An 8068-nucleotide genomic window follows, 5' to 3' on the forward strand; every position below is an offset into this window, starting at 1 on the left:
TCATACTATAGTATGTCAAAAAAAGTCATAAAAAAGTCAGTATAGCTTGTTGAAAAAAGTCATAGTATAGCATGTTGAAGAAAGTCATACTATAGTATGTCGAAAAAAGTTATAGTATAGCATGTCGAAAAAAGTCATAGTATAGCATGTCGAAAGAAGTCATACTATAGTATGTCGAAAAAAGTCATACTATAGTATGTCGAAAAAAGTCATACTATAAGTATGTCGAAAAAAGTCATTAAAAACATCATAGTATAACATGTCAAAAAATGTCATACTATAGTATGTCGAAAAAAGTCATAAAAAAGTCATAGCGTAGTATGTCGAAAAAAGTCATAAAAATGTCACAGTATAGCTGGTTGGGAAAAGTCATAGTATAGCATGTTGAAGAAAGTCATACTATAGCATGTCGAAAGAAGTCATAGTATAGCATGTCGAAAAAAAAAGTCAGACTATAGTATGTCGAAAAAAGTCATTAAAAAAATCATAGTATAGCATGTCACAATAGTATGTCAAAAAAAGCCATAGTATAGCATGTCGAAAAAGTCATACTATATTATGTCGAAAAAAGTCATACTATAAGTATGTCGAAAAAAGTCATTAAAAAAATCATAGTATAACATGTTAAAAAATGTCATATTTAGTATGTCGAAAGAAGTCATAGAACAGTCATAGTATAGCTTGTTGAAAAAAGTCATAGTATAGCATGTTGAAGAAAGTCATACTATAGCATGTCGAAAGAAGTCATAGAACAGTCATACTATAGTATGTGAAAAAGAAGTCATAAAACAGTCATACTATAGTATGTCGGAAAAAAGTCATAAAAAAGTCAAAGTATAGCATGCTGAAAAAAGTCATAGTATAGCATGTCGAAAAAAAGTCATACTATAGTATGTCGAAAAAAGTCATAGTATAGCATGTCGAAAAAAGTCATACTATAAGTATGTCGAAAAAGTCATTAAAAACATCATAGTATAACATGTCAAAAAATGTCATATTATAGTATGTCGAAAGAAGTCATAAAAAAGTCATACTATAGCATGTCGAAAAAGTCCAAAAAAAGTCATAGTATAGCTTGTTGAAAAAAGTCATAGTATAGCATGTCAAAAAAAAAAAAGTCATACTATAGTATGTCGGAAAAAGTCATAGTATAGCATGTCGAAAAAAGTCATTAAAAAAATCATAGTATAACATGTCAAAAAATGTCATATTATAGTATGTCGAAAGAAGTCATAAAACAGTCATACTATAGTATGTCGAAAAAAAGTCCTAAAAAAGTCAAAGTATAGCATGCTGAAAAAAGTCCTAAAAAAGTCATAGTATAGCTTGTTGAAAAAAGTCATAGTATAGCATGTCGAAAAAAGTCATACTACAAGTATCTCGAAAAAAGTCATTAAAAACATCATAGTATAACATGTCAAAAAATGTCATATTATAGTATGTCGAAAAAAGTCATAAAAAAGTCATAGCGTAGTATGTCGAAAAAAGTCATAAAAATGTCACAGTATAGCTTGTTGAAAAAAGTCATAGTATAGCATGTTGAAGAAAGTCATACTATAGTATGTCGAAAAAAGTTATAGTATAGCATGTCGAAAAAAGTCATACTATAGTATGTCGAAAAAAGTCATAGTATAGCATGTCGAAAGAAGTCATACTATAGTATGTCGACTATAGTATGTCGAAAAAAGTCATACTATAAGTATGTCGAAAAAAGTCATTAAAAACATCATAGTATAACATGTCAAAAAAAGTCATACTATAGTATGTCGAAAAAAGTCATAAAAAAGTCATAGCGTAGTATGTCGAAAAAAGTCATAAAAATGTCACAGTATAGCTGGTTGGAAAAAGTCATAGCATAGCATGTCGAAAAAAGTCATACTATAGCATGTCGAAAAAAGTCCAAAAAAAGTCATAGTATAGTTTGTTGAAAAAAGTCATACTATAGCATGTCGAAAAAAGTCATACTATAGTATGTCGAAAAAAGTCATAGCGTAGTATGTCGAAAAAAGTCATTAAAAAAATCATAGTATAACATGTCAAAAAATGTCATATTATAGTATGTCGAAAGAAGTCATAAAACAGTCATACTATAGTATGTCGAAAAAAGTCCTAAAAAAGTCAAAGTATAGCATGCTGAAAAAAGTCCTAAAAAAGTCATAGTATAGCTTAAAAGTCATAGTATAGCATGTCGAAAAAAGTCATACTATTGTATGTCGAAAAAAGTCATTAAAAACATCATAGTATAACATGTCAAAAAATGTCATACTATAGTATGTCGAAAAAAAGTCATAAAAAAGTCATAGCGTAGTATGTCGAAAAAAGTCATAAAAATGTCACAGTATAGCTTGTTGAAAAAAGTCATAGTATAGCATGTTGAAGAAAGTCATACTATAGCATGTCGAAAGAAGTCATAGTATAGCATGTCGAAAAAAGTCATTAAAAAAATCATAGTATAGCATGTCACAATAGTATGTCAAAAAAGCCATAGTATAGCATGTCGAAAAAAGTCATACTATAGTATGTCGAAAAAAGTCATAGTATAGCATGTCGAAAAAAGTCATTAAAAAAATCATAGTATAACATGTCAAAAAATGTCATATTATAGTATGTCGAAAGAAGTCATAAAACAGTCATACTATAGTATGTCGAAAAAAGTCATACTATATATGTCGAAAAAAGTTATAGTATAGCATGTCGAAAAAAGTCATACTATAGTATGTCGAAAAAAGTCATAGTATAGCATGTCGAAAGAAGTCATACTATAGTATGTCGAAAAAAGTCATACTATAGTTTGTCGAAAAAAGTCATACTATAAGTATGTCTAAAAAAAAAAGTCATTAAAAACATCATAGTATAACATGTCAAAAAATGTCATACTATAGTATGTCGAAAAAAGTCATAAAAAAGTTATAGCGTAGTATGTGAAAAAAAAAAAGTCATAAAAATGTCACAGTATAGCTTGTTGAAAAAAGTCATAGTATAGCATGTTGAAGAAAGTCATACTATAGCATGTCGAAAGAAGTCATAGTATAGCATGTCGAAAAAAGTCAGACTATAGTATGTCGGAAAAAGTCATTAAAAAAATCATAGTATAGCATGTCACAATAGTATGTCAAAAAAAGCCATAGTATAGCATGTCGAAAAAAGTCATACTATAGTATGTCGAAAAAAGTCATATAAGTATGTCGAAAAAAGTCATTAAAAAAATCATAGTATAACATGTTAAAAAATGTCATATTTTAGTATGTCGAAAGAAGTCATAGAACAGTCATAGTATAGCTTGTTGAAAAAAGTCATAGTATAGCATGTTGAAAAAAGTCATACTATAGCATGTCGAAAGAAGTCATAGAACAGTCATACTATAGTATGTCGAAAGAAGTCATAAAACAGTCATACTATAGTATGTCGAAAAAAGTCATAAAAAAGTCAAAGTATAGCATGCTGAAAAAAGTCATAGTATAGCATGTCGAAAAAAGTCATACTATAGTATGTCGAAAAAAGTCATAGTATAGCATGTCGAAAAAAGTCATACTATAAGTATGTCGAAAAAAGTCATTAAAAACATCATAGTATAACATGTCAAAAAATGTCATATTATAGTATGTCGAAAAAAAGTCATAAAAAAGTCATAGCGTAGTATGTCGAAAAAAGTCATAAAAATGTCACAGTATAGCTTGTTGAAAAAAGTCATAGTATAGCATGTTGAAGAAAGTCATACTATAGCATGTCGAAAAAAAAGAAGTCATAGAACAGTCATACTATAGTATGTCGAAAAAAGTCATAAAAAAGTCATAGCGTAGTATGTCGAAAAAAGTCATAAAAATGTCACAGTATAGCTGGTTGGGAAAAGTCATAGTATAGCATGTCGAAAAAAGTCATACTATAGCATGTCGAAAAAAGTCCAAAAAAAGTCATAGTATAGTTTGTTGAAAAAAGTCATACTATAGCATGTCGAAAAAAGTCATACTATAGTATGTCGAAAAAAGTCATAAAAAAGTCATAGCGTAGTATGTCGAAAAAAGTCATAAAAATGTCAAAGTATAGCTTGTTGAAGATAGTCATACTATAGTATGTCGAAAAAAGTTATAGTATAGCATGTCGAAAAAAGTCATACTATAGTATGTCGAAAAAAGTCATAGTATAGCATGTCGAAAGAAGTCATACTATAGTATGTCGAAAAAAGTCATACTATAGTATGTCGAAAAAAGTCATACTATAAGTATGTCGAAAAAAGTCATTAAAAAAATCATAGTATAACATGTCAAAAAATGTGATTTTATAGTATGTCGAAAGAAGTCATAGAACAGTCATACTATAGTATGTCGAAAAAAGTCATAAAAAAGTCATAGTATAGCATGTTGAAGAAAGTCATACTATAGCATGTCGAGAGAAGTCATAGAACAGTCATAGTATAGCTTGTTGAAAAAAGTCATAGTATAGCATGTTGAAAAAAGTCATACTATAGTATGTCGAAAAAATGTCATAGTATAGCATGTCGAAAAAAGTCAGACTATAGTATGTCGAAAAAAGTCATAGGATAGCATGTCGAAAAAAGTCAGACTATAGTATGTCGAAAAAAGTCATAGTATAGCATGTCGAAAAAAGTCATACTATAGTATGTCGAAAAAAGTCATACTATAAGTATGTCGAAAAAAGTCATAGAACAGTCATAGTATAGCTTGTTAAAAAAATCATAGTATAACATGTTAAAAAATGTCATATTTTAGTATGTCGAAAGAAGTCATAGAACAGTCATAGTATAGCATGTTGAAGAAAGTCATACTATAGCATGTCGAAAGAAGTCATAGAACAGTCATACTATAGTATGTCGAAAAAAGTCATAAAAAAGTCATAGCGTAGTATGTCGAAAAAAGTCATAAAAATGTCACAGTATAGCTGGTTGGAAAAAGTCATAGCATAGCATGTCGAAAAAAGTCATACTATAGCATGTCGAAAAAAGTCCAAAAAAAGTCATAGTATAGCTTGTTGAAAAAAGTCATAGTATAGCATGTTGAAAAAAGTCATACTATAGTATGTCGAAAAAAGTCATAGTATAGCATGTCGAAAAAGTCATTAAAAAAATCATAGTATAACATGTCAAAAAACGTCATATTATAGCATGTCGAAAAAAGTCCTAAAAAAGTCATAGTATAGCTTGTTGAAAAAAGTCATAGTATAGCATGTCGAAAATCAGTCATACTATTGTATGTCGAAAAAAGTCATAGTATAGCATGTTGAAAAAAGTCATACTATAGTATGTCGAAAAAAGTCATACTATAGTATGTCGAAAAAAGTTATAGTATAGCATGTCGAAAAAAGTCATACTATAGTATGTCGAAAAAAGTCATAGTATAGCATGTCGAAATAAGTCATAAAACAGTCATACTATAGTATGTCGAAAAAAGTCCTAAAAAAGTCATAGTATAGCTTGTTGAAAAAGGTTATAGTATAGCATGTCGAAAAAAGTCATACTATAGTATGTCGAAAAAAGTCATAGTATAGCATGTCGAAAAAAGTCATTAAAAAAATCATACTATAGTATGTTAAAAAAAAAAAGTCATAGTATAAAAAAAAGTCATAAAAATGTCAAAGTATAGCTTGTTGAAGATAGTCATACTATAGTATGTCGAAAAAAGTTATAGTATAGCATGTCGAAAAAAGTCATACTATAGTATGTCGAAAAAAGTCATAGTATAGCATGTCGAAAAGAAGTCATACTATAGTATGTCGAAAAAAGTCATACTATAGTATGTCATAAAAAAAAAGTCATACTATAAGTATGTCGAAAAAAGTCATTAAAAAAATCATAGTATAACATGTCAAAAAATGTGATTTTATAGTATGTCGAAAGAAGTCATAGAACAGTCATACTATAGTATGTCGAAAAAAGTCATAAAAAAGTCATAGTATAGCTTGTTGAAAAAAGTCATAGTATAGCATGTTGAAGAAAGTCATACTATAGCATGTCGAGAGAAGTCATAGAACAGTCATAGTATAGCTTGTTGAAAAAAGTCATAGTATAGCATGTTGAAAAAAGTCATACTATAGTATGTCGAAAAAATGTCATAGTATAGCATGTCGAAAAAGTCAGACTATAGTATGTCGAAAAAAGTCATAGGATAGCATGTCGAAAAAAGTCAGACTATAGTATGTCGAAAAAAGTCATAGTATAGCATGTCGAAAAAAGTCATACTATAGTATGTCGAAAAAAGTCATACTATAAGTATGTCGAAAAAAGTCATAGAACAGTCATAGTATAGCTTGTTAAAAAAATCATAGTATAACATGTTAAAAAATGTCATATTTTAGTATGTCGAAAGAAGTCATAGAACAGTCATAGTATAGCATGTTGAAGAAAGTCATACTATAGCATGTCGAAAGAAGTCATAGAACAGTCATACTATAGTATGTCGAAAAAAGTCATAAAAAAGTCATAGCGTAGTATGTCGAAAAAAGTCATAAAAATGTCACAGTATAGCTGGTTGGAAAAAGTCATAGCATAGCATGTCGAAAAAAGTCATACTATAGCATGTCGAAAAAAGTCCAAAAAAAGTCATAGTATAGCTTGTTGAAAAAAGTCATAGTATAGCATGTTGAAAAAAGTCATACTATAGTATGTCGAAAAAAGTCATAGTATAGCATGTCGAAAAAAGTCATTAAAAAAATCATAGTATAACATGTCAAAAAACGTCATATTATAGCATGTCGAAAAAAGTCCTAAAAAAGTCATAGTATAGCTTGTTGAAAAAAGTCATAGTATAGCATGTCGAAAAAAGTCATACTATTGTATGTCGAAAAAAGTCATAGTATAGCATGTTGAAAAAAGTCATACTATAGTATGTCGAAAAAAGTCATACTATAGTATGTCGAAAAAAGTTATAGTATAGCATGTCGAAAAAAGTCATACTATAGTATGTCGAAAAAAGTCATAGTATAGCATGTCGAAATAAGTCATAAAACAGTCATACTATAGTATGTCGAAAAAAGTCCTAAAAAAGTCATAGTATAGCTTGTTGAAAAAGGTTATAGTATAGCATGTCGAAAAAAGTCATACTATAGTATGTCGAAAAAAGTCATAGTATAGCATGTCGAAAAAAGTCATAATATAGTATGTCGAAAAAAGTCATAGTATAGCATGTCGAAAAAAGTCATAATATAGTATGTCGAAAAAAGTCATAGTATAGTATGTCGAAAAAGTTGTAAAAATGTCATAGTATAGCTTGTTGAATAAAGTCATAGTATAGTATATCAAAAAGTAATTAAAAAGTCATGGTATAGCATGTCGAAAAAACTAATACTATAGTATGATTGAAAAAGTCGTAAAAATGTCATAGTATATAGTTGAAAAAAATCATAAACAAATTCATAGTATAGAATGTTGCAACAAGTCATATTAAAGTATGTCTAATAACGTCAAAGTATAGTATGTCAAAAGGTCAAATTATAGTTTCTTTAGTGTACAGCATGTCAAAAAAAGTAAAAACAGGCATAGTACTAAAGAAATGTCATTGTATAGCATGTCAAAAAATAAATACAAAATAGCTATTATAGAATGTAGAAAGAGTCTAAAATGTTCTTGTACAGTATGTAGAAAAAGTCATACTATAGTATGTCGAAAAAAGTCATACTATAAGTATGTCGAAAAAAGTCATTAAAAAAATCATAGTATAACATGTCAAAAAATGTCATTTTATAGTATGTCGAAAGAAGTCATAGAACAGTCATACTATAGTATGTCGAAAAAAGTCATAAAAAAGTCATAGTATAGCATGTTGAAAAAAGTCATAGTATAGCATGTTGAAGAAAGTCATTAAAAAAATCATAGTATAACATGTCAAAAAATGTCATATTAAGTAAATGTCATAAAACAGTCATACTATAGTATGTCGAAAAAAGTCATGAAAAAATCATAGTATAACATGTCAAAAAATGTCATACTGTAGTATGTCGATAAAAGTCCTAAAAAAGTCAAAGTATAGCATGCTGAAAACAGTCCTAAAAAAGTCATAGTATAGCTTGTTGAAAAAAGTTATAGTATAGCATGTCGAAAAAAGTCATTAAAAAAATC

Source organism: Anoplopoma fimbria, chromosome 4 (assembly GCF_027596085.1).
Source record: "Anoplopoma fimbria isolate UVic2021 breed Golden Eagle Sablefish chromosome 4, Afim_UVic_2022, whole genome shotgun sequence".
Classification (NCBI taxonomy): domain Eukaryota; kingdom Metazoa; phylum Chordata; class Actinopteri; order Perciformes; family Anoplopomatidae; genus Anoplopoma; species Anoplopoma fimbria.